The sequence below is a fragment of the Mustela erminea genome, chromosome 2 (assembly GCF_009829155.1).
Source record: "Mustela erminea isolate mMusErm1 chromosome 2, mMusErm1.Pri, whole genome shotgun sequence".
NCBI classification, from domain to species: domain Eukaryota; kingdom Metazoa; phylum Chordata; class Mammalia; order Carnivora; family Mustelidae; genus Mustela; species Mustela erminea.
In genome coordinates this window covers 77704893-77719930 of record NC_045615.1, presented here as the reverse complement: position 1 = coordinate 77719930, position 15038 = coordinate 77704893, and the positions used below count along the sequence as shown (strand labels likewise).

General features: G+C 37.4%; 1 long non-coding RNA gene across 1 annotated transcript in view; it reads right to left on the bottom strand.

Annotated features, from left to right (window-relative positions):
* Positions 1 to 379: 379 nt before the first annotated feature.
* The window catches only part of LOC116584671, a 28122-nt gene continuing 13463 nt past the window's right edge, over positions 380 to 15038 (bottom strand). The window contains exons 2-3 of the long non-coding RNA XR_004283280.1: positions 9191 to 9281; positions 380 to 831 (exon numbers count right to left, since the gene is read on the bottom strand). This is a non-coding gene — a long non-coding RNA (uncharacterized LOC116584671). The remainder of the gene's footprint in view (positions 832 to 9190; positions 9282 to 15038) is intronic.

Genomic DNA, 15038 nt, shown 5'->3' with positions numbered 1-15038 from the left:
AAAAGGAAAAGCCTCTCTAGTTGCAGGCACAAGCAGCTGCCTTCAACCCACACCACTCAGAATGTTACTGTTCTGAGGTTACATCTTTCCTCAAGTCTACAACAATGTAGCCACAGATCCTTTGCCCAAGGGTACAGTGGGCTCTGCCAGAATAGCTCATTCTCAAGAGATTGCCATCTCGGCGCCATGCCCTGGTCGGAGCCCTTCATGCCCATGCCACCCCATCCCTTACTACCTGACTTGAATCTCATTCCCAAAACTGAGGCCTCCATTCAGTTAAATGTGCCTTCCGGGTAGTCAAACACATCCTTAGAAGATATGTCAGGTAAAATGCCTTTAATTTTAAGTAGTAAAACAAATAAACAAAAATGAACAAACAAGAAAAATCTCAACTGGATAAAATAATAATGAGATGTGCTGAGTGATATAACTGTAAACTGAGTTGTAGGATAGATTTGAAGATGACTTAATCCTATAGACAGCCCTTTTCCCTTGTGATTCTTGGCCCTATCTTCTCCTAGTATTGTTCCATCCTCAAGGTTGGTGATGAGATAGCCTTAAAGGTCTGAGCCTCATATACCCATACGTGTCAAGATCCAGAAGAAGAGTTAGAGGGTCACTTCTGCAAGCATTCCTGGAGTAGTGGGCAAAACACTTCCCAGGAGCCCCAGCAAACCACTCTTCAGGTCTCAACTCTCTTCAGGTCAATTTGGGGACTCCCATTCCTCAGCCAATCACTTGCAAGGAGGAGTAAGATTGTCAATCAGGCTCACCCCATCAACCCAAATACGGGTTGCATGAGTGGGGAGGGCATCTAAAAAATTGGACTCCCTTAGGAATGACAGGAAAGAATGCTGAACAGGCATCCATTAGAAGGGAATTTCATGCCTTATAATAGCTGCCTTCTTTCTGAACTGGTGATACGGAAAACTTCTCATATACATTGATTAAAATCTTAGATACTGTTACATTACTCAGTTTTTTTTTAAAGCTTTTAGAATCATACAAACATAATATTGGGTGAAAGAAGACAGACACAAAAGAAAGTATATTCATTTATATAAAGTTCAAAAAAGGCAACATTCTATTGTGTTATAAATAAGAGGGGTAATGACTAGAAAGGGCATAAAGGGGCTTCTGGGCTAATGTTCTGATTCTTGATCTATGCTAGTTACAGCATGGGTTTAACTTGTGAAATTCATCCAGCTATACATAAATGATTTATGTAGTTTTGGAATGCATGTTCTACTTCAATTAAGAAGTTAAAAATAAAAAATAAAGTTACAGTGTGAAGTGCTATGCAAGGTATTACAGATAGAAGATAAAGTCTATTCAAGATTCAGGGATTTTATATGTGGGTGGAGGATTCACATGAGTCAGTAATCCATTACTATGTAGTGTTAGGATATTTTCTATAATATAGGGGATCACATCCAAGGTTGGGGAAGGCTTCACAAAAAGGATGACATGTAAGTTGGAGCAAATGCAATGTATGGGTATGAATTTGCCCGGTGAGGGCTGAAAGGGTCTTTGAGTACACAAAGATAACAGATTGCCTGAGAATAGGTTGTTATGGCTGGATCTGAGTGTGTAGGAAGGGCAGACATCGAGGCTAAGAGAGGTCAACAGGGGTCTTTCAGGTTAGGTGAAAGAGGTATACACCTTATCCAGAGAGCAAAGGAAAGTCACTGAAGAAGACTGCCATGATCCATCCTCAGCCAAGAATACACTCGGCGCTCATAGTGAAGGAACTTCTATTTGTGTGTCTAAGATACTGGAAGTAACATCCTTGAAGAGGCTGATAGGCATCAGGGTTTGGCTGAAAGGAATTAGTGGGAAGAAAACTGGCCTGCAAGTCAGATAATCTAAATTCTTATCCCCACTTTTCCTCCATCCTTGATCTGTAGCCACAGACAAGGCAGGGTAGGGTAGGAACACTCCTGAATAGTTCCACTACTTAGGCAGGCCCATCTATTTTATTTCACTTAATGATCTCATTTAATATGTGCCCATGCCATAGCTGTTCTTAGCCCCATTTTATTGAAGATGGAATTGAGCCTCAGAAGGGCACTAGTGGCCAGAGATAAGATTCAAACCCAGGACTTCTGAGGCCCTGGTGCAGCTGTTCCTGCACTGTGCCACAGAAGAACCACCAGTTCCATCTCTCTGGGGCCATACTTCCCTCATCTGTAAGGTGAAGGATTTCCCTTCAGGTGTTTCCTGGGTCCTTTCTAGCTCCTTCTAAGACTACATGCTATGATTAAGATGTAAATCCTTAACCCAGAGATTAAAATTAAAAGTATGTTTTAGCACACTTTTGGAAATTCTTGGTTGTATTTTTATTATTTTGTAATCAATAAAAGGAGGATGAGCTTTCAGACATTTATCTGAACACCTAAATAATACAGGAAATGAAATACTACTTTAATAGTAATTATAAATCTGGAGGCTTTTTAAAAGATTTGTTTATTTTTATTTGTTTATTCATTCATTTATTTATTTGAAAGTTATTTATTTTTATTATTTATTATTAATTAATTAATGTATTTATTTATTTTTAAGATTTATTTATTTATTTGAGAGAGAGAGAAAGAGTCCATGAGTGCGGGGAGGGTTAGAGGGAGAAGAAGAGGGAGAGACGCAGACTCTCTGCTGAGCATGGACCCCACAAGGGGCTCTATTACACAACCCTAAGATCATGACCTGAGCCTAAATCAGGAGTTGGACATTTAACTGACTGAGCCACTCAGGCACCCCAGAAATCTAGAGGCTTTTTAAAGCCAGGCCTCTATATGTTAAAAAGCAATAGTATAACTAATTTCTGTAAAAAAATATCAGTAGAAAAAAATCATTTCTACTTGATAGAACAATGACTTTTTAGAAATACTTAAGCAGGGTGTATTGCTATTTTTTGGTCATTAAGTCCCTATTAATTACTCTTTCTTTTCTAATTTCTATGAACCTCACGAATTCATTCCATCATGATCTGTCTTAATGCAAAATAAAAATGCCATTGTTTGTGATATCTAGTATACTAGCATCCAATGTATTTGGTATTGGGCTATTTATTCATTTAATGATTTAGATTTTTTTTTTTTTGCCACTGCTGACATCAAATGAATACTTTGTGAGGAGGAACCAAGAGGATCCATGTAATCTTACCTTTTTCTCTCTACTAAAGGAATTAACATTGTGACCTAATGGCCCTATCTATATCAACATCTGTATCATATATTTGATACACAGTGAATTGTTAATAGTGGTGCCCATAAAGAGGATGTGATGCTGTGGGAAAAGTAGGATGAAATGAGGTATCAATTTTCCTCATTAAACTTGGACATTGTTAGAATTACTTTTTTGGGGGCACCTGGGTGGCTCAGTGGGTTAAGCCTCTGCCTTCGGCTCAGGTCATGATCTTAGGGGTCCTGGGACTGAGCCCCACATCGGGCTCTCTGCTCAGCGGGGAGCCTGCTTCCCTCTCTCTCTGCCTGCCTCTCTGCCTACTTGTGATCTCTGTCAGATAAATAAAAATAAAATCTTAAAAAAATTAAATCATTCTAAACAACTGTGCAGCCCACTAATGACCATATTTAATGGAATCTTATAATTACATAAAAACACATGTTTTACTGTCATTCTTTACAATAGTGGTGCTTTATGTTGAGAACCCTTATTTTTTTTTTTAAAGAATTTATTTATTTATTTGAGAGAGAGCATGAGAGGCGAGAACGTCAGAGAGAGAAACAGACTCCCCATGGAGTTGGGAGCCTGATGCGGGACTCGATCCCGGGACTCCGGGACCGTGACCTGAGCCTAAGGCAGTTGCTTAACCAACTGAGCCACCCAGGCGCCCAAGAACCCTTATTTTTTAATAAGCATTTAATACTATTGTCAAAAAGGGTGTGAAAAAGAAACAGTTCTATTGCATATTCCCTGTAAGTGTGAAGGGCAATGATATAAATAAAGTTTCACATCTACAGCCAAGAAAATCTCTGAGTAATGACAGTAGTGCCCAAGAGCAGTGAATCCCTAGGAGGGGTGAAATGCGGGAACATTGGAGTCATGACTTTGGAATCATGACTCCCACAATTAGATTTAATTCTCAAAAGATTTCTTGAGTGGCCACATTAGAGACACAGAGATGAATAAGATACAGTTTTCCAAAGCCAAATTGGCAGGCCAATATCAACCGAAGGAAACCAGAAGTACTACTGCAGTAATGTTATTAGTGTACAAGGGAGGGAATACTTAATTCTGCCCTGGGAGAAGAGAGGGCTGATGGTTAGGGAGTTTTTCAGAGCAGGTGCCTATACTGGGCTTAAAGGACAGAGATGATTCCTTCAGAGCAGGTGCCTATACTGGGCTTAAAGGACAGAGATGATTCCTTCCACAGAAAAGAAAGTAGAGTTCATTTCTTGGGGGTATAGGATGAGCATGATGGCCATGGCACAAACAAAGGCATCAAGGCACTAGGTGTGCTCAAGCAAAGTGACCAGACAGGGAAGTGAGAGGATGGTGAGTGAAGGATGCAGAATGACGTCGAAGCAGCAGGATAGGAACCACACCACTAACTTAGGCTGAGTTCAATTCTGGCAGGATAGCAGACTGGATACTTTGAATGGCTCTCCATGATCACACTGCCAATTCCTTAAAAAATTTTAAAAAGCATGTTTTTTAAATCCATTCATCTGTCAGTGGATAAAAAAGAGGTGAGATTTTATATATAGTATACAGATAATATATATAAAATATGTAATGGAATATTACTCAGCCATCAAAAAGAATGAAATCTTGCCATTTGTAATGACATGAATGGAGCCAAAGCATATTATGCTAAGCGAAATAAGTCAGTCAGAGAAAGAGAAATATCACATAATTTCACTCATATGTAGACTTTAAGAAACAAAACAGATGAACCTATGGGAAAGGAAGGAAAAATAAAATAAGGTAAAAATTGAAAGGGAGGCAAACCATAAAAGATGCTGAACTCTAGGAAACAAACAGGGCTGTTAGAGGGGAGGTGAATGGTGAAATGGGGTAATTGATAATGGGCATTAAGGAGGGCACTTGTATAATGAGCACTGGGTGTTACATGCAACTGATGAATCACTAAATTCTACCTCTGAAACTATTTTATTTTCCTAAAGCATGCCTTTTTAAAGAATTGCTCAGTTCACAAGAAATCAAGAGAAATAGCCTAAGGCCAATTTATCCAGGTGTCTGGGAGGATGATAAAGGAGAAAGAGAAGTGCAGTGTGTAAGGGAACCAGCCAGCCTAGTAACCTTTGGGAAACCACTCATATTTTCCTCACATGGGAAGCGAGGGTGCTGGGCAAGGAGATCTCTAGGATCCAGCACTAATATTCTGTCTGACAGCAGAGCACTTTTCCTGCCACACCTCTCAATACACACTAGTGCACCGACTTCTCAGATCTCTGTGAACAGGCAGGACCCTTGGAAAGGTCCTGGGGTTTCCTTTTTCTTTTCTCATTGTCTCTGGAAATTCGGAGCCTAAGAAATTATTATTATTATTATTATTATTACTTTTTTTAAAAGATTTTATTCATTTATGACAGAGAGAGAGATCACAAGTAGGCAGAGAGGCAGGAAGAAAGAGGGGGTTAGGAAGCAGGATCCCTGTTGAGCAGAGAGACTGATGCAGGGTTTGATCCCAGGACCCCCGAGATCATGACCCAGGCGGAAGGCAGAGGCTTAACCCACTGAGCCACCCAGGTGCCCAATTATTATTACTTTTTAATTTTTAGGTAAAAATATAATATCAAGAATATTCAGCTGGCCAAATGTATCAAAGAAAAAGCCACTGCCATTTCATTATTTCAGATCTTAAATTTACCTCATACAAAGTGAATAATGTAAACAGTGACTCCTGGGGGAGAAGAGTCAGTTACTCCAGAGTCTTTAACTTTACTGCATCCCATTGGTCATTTTATTAGCAGAATTTCTAGCTTCGGGTATAGAAAATACTATTTCATGATATAAACAAATATTAATATAATATATTCAATAACTATCATTTTATGAAAATGATAATGTATTTGAAAGGGCAATTTGTGGTTTTAATAGACTTATGATTATGTTAGAGTGAGTGTGATTTAGGAAGTCATCCCTTAATAAAGACTTTTATTTCAGAGAAAAAAACTTCCTGGTATTATGGGAAAATACGGACACAAAACACATTACTTGAACAAAGTATTCCTTTGGCTATGCTTATTTTATTTCAAATAAATTATTTTTAGCTTTTAAAGGAGCTGTTGAAAAGTTCTGTCTCAATAAAGCAGCTACTATTGTTTTTCTTTGGGTTACCATATTTGCTTTGTTCCCAGAGAAGAGAATTTATCAACTTTTGTTTTTGCAAAATCAATGAGAAAAGACATACTCACTCTTAGGCAGTAGCTATAGAAATCTAATTTCAAACATGCATGTAATTTATTGGAAAAAAATAGGAAAGGAGAGAGAAGAAATCAATAAAAATTAAAATATTCATTAGATGAATATAATTCACAAGTGCAATGGGGAACTATTTATCTTTGTACCTTTCTCACTTATCAGACATGAAAAAATGTTATTAAAACCCTGTCATCACTTTTATTGTACCACTTTTAAATTTATCCTATCCTTAAGTTTCCTCTGGGGGGAAATACACATCTTCATACAGAGTTTTGAAAATTATCCTGGCAGGAAATCTGTGAAAATCTATATAGTGTAAGAGAAGAATATGATTCAAAAATAACTTGGCTTACCTACCCCATGGATAACATTCGGGGAAATTTAAACCATCATTTCCATTATTAGACTAAGAATACTAATTTTTTTTTTTTTGGTGCTAAGTAATGTATTTCTTTACAGTGGAATTAGCTTCTCTGAATGACAATAATTCACTCCTAGTCTTTCCCATGGGAAGAATGAACAAACATGGGTAAACACAGCGAGAGAAAAACAAACAACATTATGGTCCTTATCTGAAATACATTTAGGTACCACAGTTCACCCCTCTTTATTTTGCCACTTCACTGACTGGCATGCAGCACTGTATACTTGTATATTTCTAAATACCTGTCAAGAAATAACCGCTGACTAAATGACTGGTTAGTCTACGGTATTCTCCCTTCTGTAGCGGAGAAAATAGCTCAAAACCTCCATGAGTCAGGGGCACCTGGGTGGCTCAGTGGGTTAAGCCTCTGCCTTCGGCTCAGGTCATGATCTCAGGGTTCTGGGATCGAGTCCCACATCGGGCTCTCTGCTCAGCAGGGAGCCTGCTTCCTCCTCTTTCTCTGCCTGCCTCTCTGCCTACTTGTGATCTCTATCTGTCAAATAAATGAATAAAATCTTAAAAAAAAAAAACCCTCTATGAGTCAAATATAGGACTTCTTTCCTGCCATTTAATCCACTTCAAGAAATAGAAAAGAAAGAAAATTTACATGCTTTATCTAAAATCTCAGACAAAGGGTGGGGAGTATACTGTACAGTAAAGTTCTTACATGTTGCTACATGGCTTGTAGTCAAGGAACTAGAAGTTTCCAGAAGTGTGTTCTACTGAATGCCACCAGAATTGAACTCAGTGATAGGATTATACACAAATGATGAGGTCCTCAGTGAAACACAGCTAGCTTTGTGTGCCAGTAGGAAAGAAAACCATGGATGTTGCTTAGATTCAGCCTGTATGGGGTTAAACACAGGAACATTAAGTGGAAAAGTGATTCTCTCCATTGTAACAATAGGCAATAATTAACTATATGTGCTTATCACCTTTTCATTTCTGGCTTGACTTGTTATTTAAACCCTATCGAATTTTAAAACATTGTATATTTTTACATCCAGTTCTTCTGGAACATGACTGGAAGCTCCTTGATTGCACAAAAATTTGTCTTTTTAAAATATCTTCCTATAGTGTTCTATACTAGGTTGATATTCAGTAAATACTGGTTGATTTGGAAAATGAAATTAAGCAAAGACCGAATTTAATTTTCGCAATGTGGTTTTAAACCACATTGGTAACACACGGTTAGTGCTGAAAATGTGACAAACACAGAAATCCTGAAGGAGAACTCAAAAGTCATCACAAGTCCTAAACACCTTTCTCCACTTGCCTTTTTTCCCCAGAAATAGGTGAAAGTTCTTACGGTATTTTAACCATGTTGGTTTATAGAAAAAAAATATTAAAAAAGTATAAAGCTGTACACAGTTCAATTTTTACTTAATGTATATCATGAACTTTTCCCCATGTCAATAAATATTTTTCCACAACATGACCTTTGCACCAGTATAATATTCTACTGCATGGGAGCACCATGATTATTTTTTCAAAATCCTGTTGTTTCTATTCTTTCCTGTGAATATTCATGTTAATATTATAGTAATTAATAACTCATCAAATAATTGAACCCTGATATGGGAGGAGGCTTAATTAAAAAGAGGCAAAGAATTGAGTTAATGGGTTTATACAATCACGTATTGCATACTTTACACTTTCACATAGGACAATTACTGATCTTGGAGCACCTGGGTGACTCAGTTGGTTAAGTGTCTGACTCTTGGTTTTGGCACAGGACATGATCTCAGGGTCATGAGATTGAGTCCTGAGACTATGGGGAGCCTGCTTGAGATTCTTTTCTTCTCCCTCTGCCCCTCCCTCCTACTCTCTCTCTCTAGAATAAATAAATAAAGCCTAAAAATAAATTACTAACCTCTTGAGTTCTGAAATATGATTAAGAAATAAGATACTAAGATTTTACAGGTAAAAATATGCCTTTATACAATGACTACTTTGCTTTTTTAGAGTATAAGATGATTATAAAGTAGAGTATATAGATTATAGCATGTAGATTATATTTTAGGGTATAAAATAATTATAAAATATTTAAAGTCTTAAGTCATTTAAAATGGAGCAAACAAAAGTCTTAGTATTTATTTTCTATACCATTTACTTTATCTCAGTGAATTACTAATATATATATATATATATAGAGAGAGAGAGAGAGAGGAATTCTTGCTAATTCAGGAAAGTTTGAAGACAAGTACACTCCAGATAAAAATATCCAGATATTATTATATAAATTAATACACTTTTACATGATCATTGATCAATTCAATCTTGCTTGTATCATATGCAAAAATCTACTACATGACTTCTACAAAACTCTAAAATTCTAGACTATGATTACATACTTACTTAATTATAAAGAATGATAATGAGATTATCTGTCACAGGTCAACATCATTTTTTCTAGTAATTACCTCACCAACACAGACAATGAAAAAAACTGAAAAAAAAAATCTCAGAATGTCATTTAAAACAATCATTTAATGGACTATTTATTTCTTCTCTTTTCTAGCCATCCTCGTAGTTGGTGACCTATCTGCCCTCCTAATCCATAAACTTTTATAGGAAGTAAAACATCAGACTGGTAATAAAGAGAGGCATTGGGGGAAAAGATTATTCCTAGGCTAGCAGTCTCTTATTCAGTTTGATTCCTCGACACCCTGATTACATCTACCCTGATTCCAGTCTATCAATACAAAGTGTGTGGTAGAAGAAAGAGCCCCAACTTGAGAAGACTGCAGGGGAAGAAGCATCCTCAGCAGACAGCCAGGTTCTCTGTAGAGGAAAAGGTGATGAAAACTCTCAGAAAAGAGGTTGAAGATGTACATTTTGCTGAGGAGGTTCAAAAATTCTAGAAGGCAAAATGGAAGAAATTCAACAGTTCATTGAATGACGTGTAGGAGATGGGGTCAGAAGTAGAAATAAGCTGAGCTGATGGAAGAGGAGGTGCCTTTAAGTCTAGTGTTTTTTATGGTGAGTGACAGAAATGTGTAGTTAAAAGGCACGAGGAAGACAGAGTTGGTAGACTCCAGCCAGACAATGTAGTCCTGCGAAGGCTGTAACTGCTACAGGCCGGGGAAAGAAGATACCCAGGATATCTAGGGCTTCTTCATGTCCTCAGCAGTTACAGATACGGAGACAGAGAAGCGCTCTCTCAGAGCCTTCTTGACACCGGTTGATGAGGGTGTCTGACTAGGGAGATAGATCTTATTCAAAGTGTACTAGATGCACTCTTGACCCCTGCTGCTCAGGACTGCTGATGGGAATTTAAACAACTACATTCTCCTTATAGGGCAATTTCTTAGTATCTGAATAAACAGAAAGTGTATATATATTTTGACTCAAAAATTTTAGGAATTTTCCTCAAAATACTCTTATGTGGTGATCAATTTAGAAACAAGTTAAATGATGTATGGTTAAAAATAGCATGCCCATATTATAAAATAAGGTAGATAGATTGTTAAGCAAAAATTAAAAATTGCAGGATAGTAACTACAGTACAATTTCATTTATATCATTTAGTAAGCAACATAGAAACCTATACTGGGATTGCATATGGAGCAACTACTTCAAAAGGATTTACTATGCGCAGGGCACTGTTCTAGGTGCTTTATGTATTAACTTCCTTAATAAGTTATGTAGTATTATAATTACAGCTATTTTATGGATAAGGAAACTGAGACCCAGCAAAGATAAGGGATTTGCCCCAAACCTCCAAAATATTAAGGGGTAGAGCTAGAATTTTGTCCCAAACCCCTGACTCCAGAGTCTGTGCTTTTAAATACATTAAACTGTCTATCAGGCATGTAAGTGTAAAGAAAAAAAATCCTGAAACAATATTCCCCAAACTCTTAACTGCAGTTACTTTTTAAAAAGATTTTATTTATTTATTGGTCAGTGAGAGAGAGCACAAGCAGGGGTGCAGCAGGCAGAGGGAGAAGCAGGCTCCCTGCTGAGCAAGGAGCCTGATACAGGACTGGTTCCCAGTCCCCTGGGATCATGACCTGAGCCAAAGGCAAACACTTAACCCACTGAGCCACCCAGGGATCCCAACTGTAATTACCTTTGAGGAGAGTAGGATTGATGTAGGTTGAAAGTAAAAATAATTGCTAGCTGTTACTCTGACTACTTCAAGTTTTTTTAAACTTTTAACAGTTGGAATATGTTCACTCGTATAGCTTGTTGGGGCTTTTTTCTTTTTTTCACTCACTTAAAAAAAAAAAGTTGCTGTACAGTTCCATTCTGCACCAGGGCTGTATGCGGTACTATAGTGGCATTATTTAAAAGGGTAAAAGGATGGTGATTAACTTGCCTCAAGGAAGGAAATGTAAAGGAAGACATTTTTGAGTCTTAAAGGATGAAGGGTCTGCCAGGAAGATGTTTAGGACAGGGCGTGTACTTGGTGCTCAGTAACTGTTTTTGAATAAATGTATTCTAGGTAGAGGGGACACATACACAAAGCCTCAAAGGAAAGGTAGCCGGAAATAAGGTTGGAAGGATAGGCAAGGACCGTATCACCAAAGGTCTTATGTGTGGAGTACAGAACATTATGTGGCAGCAATGAGAAGACTTGAAGGGTTTTAATATGTAAACATTTGACTGTTCTACATATATGAGTTTAACAGATTTCCAGCACATCGCCCTACAGATGCTCACTCTACGCCAAATAGAAAGAAATAATAGAAAAGAATAGCTGCTTCTGGTCGTGATTTGAGATCCTGGGACTCTGCTCATGACTGCCTCATATGATACACCAGTATTGTTATTTTCTACATTTATGATCATTTCATTCATGGCCACATTAATTTCATGAGAATTTTAACTTCCTTAGGCACTGGTGGTTTTTTTTTCCTGCTTTGTACTCAATTTTGTAGTTTACATTTCTATAAAAGCAGCTTCTGAAACAGACCTAAACACATGAATAAGATCTTCTTATATAATCTCACAAAAAGTCATTCTAATTAAACTATCCAGTTTTTCCCTTAATAGTTCTAATAGACATAATCGTTAGTGCCCTTGCGTGCTCACTATGAGCTTTTATTCTTCCTCCAGAAATCAATTCTTTTGTAGATACTGGGCTTTTGCCAAATTATCTGCAAAGGTGTCTTTGTTGATGTTTCAATGTATTTGGCTACAGTATACATAATATTTCTAGGCATGGATAAGCTGAATATTTTTAAATAAGTATTACTGGTGGCACAAGCCCCTCAACGCATTTTTGGTAAAAATCCACCCGAGATTCGCTAAGCTGATTTTACATGAAAATTGAAGCCATCAATGGTTTGGGAGCCTGCCATGCCTTTCTGATGTGTGAGAAGCCTCTTTCTCCCTTTGGGATTTCAGCATTTTAAGCTGCAAGCTGAACAGTTGAGTAGGAGAAAAAATTCTCATAAAACAAATAAAACATTCTAAATAAATGATTCCTTTTGGTGGTTCAGTAGCCAAAACTAACGTAAAACTTTTATGAGAAATACTTTGATGTGCAGGAATTGTTTATTTGAAGCAGATACCAGCTCTGTTATTACTGCGCCTGGGCTCTGCAGCAAGGATCACCTTCACAAGATGCCAACAAAGTTCCCTGGACAAAACTCCCTCTCCAGGATAAATCACATTTAAGCCAAGATTTAAAGCTTCCACTTTCAAATGACATTTTAGACAATTCTGTCTTGTAGTGAAGCCTAAATCTATCTATTCTATGCAAAAGTCTCTAACTTGTTTTGTTTTGGGTTTACAAGAATGCAGATCCTTATTAATTGCTCTCCATTTCCACTTCTGACTCATAATGCTGACAGAAGTTCTGACTGGGTTATATCCAAGGCCCGAATTTAAAAAGCACAAACTTAATGTAGTCAGAGATACAGAAGGACACTACATAATTCTTAAAGGGACTATCCACCAAGATGATCTAACAATTGTAAATATCTATGCCCCCAATATGGGAGTAGCCAATTACATAAGAAAACTATTAATCAAGATAAAGAGTCATATTGATATGAATACATTAATAGTAGGAGATCTTAACATGCCTCTCTCAGTAATAGACGGATCATCCAAACAGAAAACCAATAAAGAAACAAGAGCATTGAATGACACATTGGACCAGATGGACCTCATAGATATACACAGAACATTCCACTCTAAAACAACAGAATACTCATTCTTCTCAAGTGCACATGGAACTTTCTCCAGAATAGACCACATACTGGGTCACAAATCAGGACTCAACCCATACCAAAAGACTGAGATTACTCCCTGCATATTCTCAGATCACAATGCTTTGAAACTGGAGCTCAATCACAAGGAAAAGTTCGGAAGGAACTCAAACATCTGGAAGCTAAAGACTACCTTGCTTAAGAATGGTTGGATCAACCAGGAGATCAAAGAAGAACTTAAACAATTCACGGAAACCAATGAGAATGAAGACACTTCAGTCCAAAACCTATGGGATACAGCAAAGGTCGTCTTAAGGGGGAAATACATAGCCATTCAAGCCTCCCTCAAAAAAACGGAAAAAATCCAGAATACACCAGCTGTCTCTACACCTTAAAGAACTGGAGAATCAACAACAAATCAAACCAGCCCCACATATAAGAAGGGAAATAATCAAGATTAGAGCAGAGATCAATGAGGTAGAAACTAGATACAGTAGAACGTATCAGTGAAACCAGAAGCTGGTTTTTTGAAAGAATCAATAAGATCAATAAACCAATGGCCACACTAATCCAAAAGAAAAGAGAGAAAGCTCAAATTAATAAAATTATGAATGAAAAGGGAGAGATCGCAATTAACACCAAGGAAGTAGAAACAATCATCAGAAGTTATTATCGACAGTTATATGCAAATAAGTTAAGCAACCTAGATGAAATAGATGCATTCCTGGAAAACTATAAACTCCCAAAATTGAACCAGGAAGAAATTGACAACCTGAATAGAACAATATCTACTAGCAAGATTGAAGCAGTGATCAAAAACCTCCCAAAAAACAAGAGCCCAGGACCTGATGGATTCCCTGGGGAGTTCTTCCAAACTTTCAAAGAAGAAATAACACCTGTTCTCCTGAAGCTGTTTCAAAAAATTGAAGCAGAAGGAAAACTTCCAGACTCTTTCTATGAAGCCAGTATTACCCTGATCCCCAAACCAGGCAAAGACCCCACCAAAAAGGAGGATTTCAGACCAATATCATTGATGAATATGGATGCTAAGATTCTCAACAAGATCCTAACAAACAGGATCCAACAGCACATTAAAAAGATTATCCACCATGACCAGATGGGATTCATCCCTGGGTTACCAGGATGGTTCAACATTCACAAATAAATCAATGTGAGAGAACAAATCAATAAAAGAAGAGAGAAGAACCACATGGTCCTCTCAATTGATGCAGAAAAAACATTTGATAAAATCCAGCATCTGTTCCTGATTAAAACACTTCAAAGTATAGGGATAGAGGAACATTCCTGAACTTCATAAAATCTATCTATGAAAGACCCACAGCAAATATCATCCTCAATGGGAAAAAGCTCACAGCCTTCCTGTTGAGATCATGAACACGACAAGGATGCCCACTCCCACCACTCTTGTTCAACATAGTATTAGAAGTCCTAGCAACAGCAATCTACAAAAAAGAGAAACAAAATGTATCCAAATTGGCAATGAAGGAGTCAAACTCTCTCTCTTCGTAGATGATATGATTCTTTATGGAAAACCCAAAAGACTCCATCCCCAAACTACTAGAACTCTTACAGCAATTCAGTAATGTGGCAGGCTACAAAGTCAATGTACAGAAATCAGTGGCTTTCTTATACACTAACAATGAACATACAGAAAGGGAAATGAGAGAATCAATTCCATTTACTATAACACCAAGAACCATAAGATACCTGGGAATAAACCTAACCAAAGAGGTAAAGGATCTGTACTCAAGGAACTACAGAACACTCATGAAAGAAATTGAAGAAGACACAAAAAGATGGAAGACCATTCCATGCTCTTGGATTGGAAGAATAAACATTGTTAAAATGTCTATACTGCCTAGAGCAATCTATACTTTTAATGCCATTCTGATCAAAATTCCACCAGTATTTTTCAAAGAGCTGGAGCAAATAATCCTAAAATTTGTATGGAATCAGAAGAGACCCCGAATTGTTAAGGAAATGTTGAAAAACAAAAATAAAACTGGCGGCATCATGTTACCTGA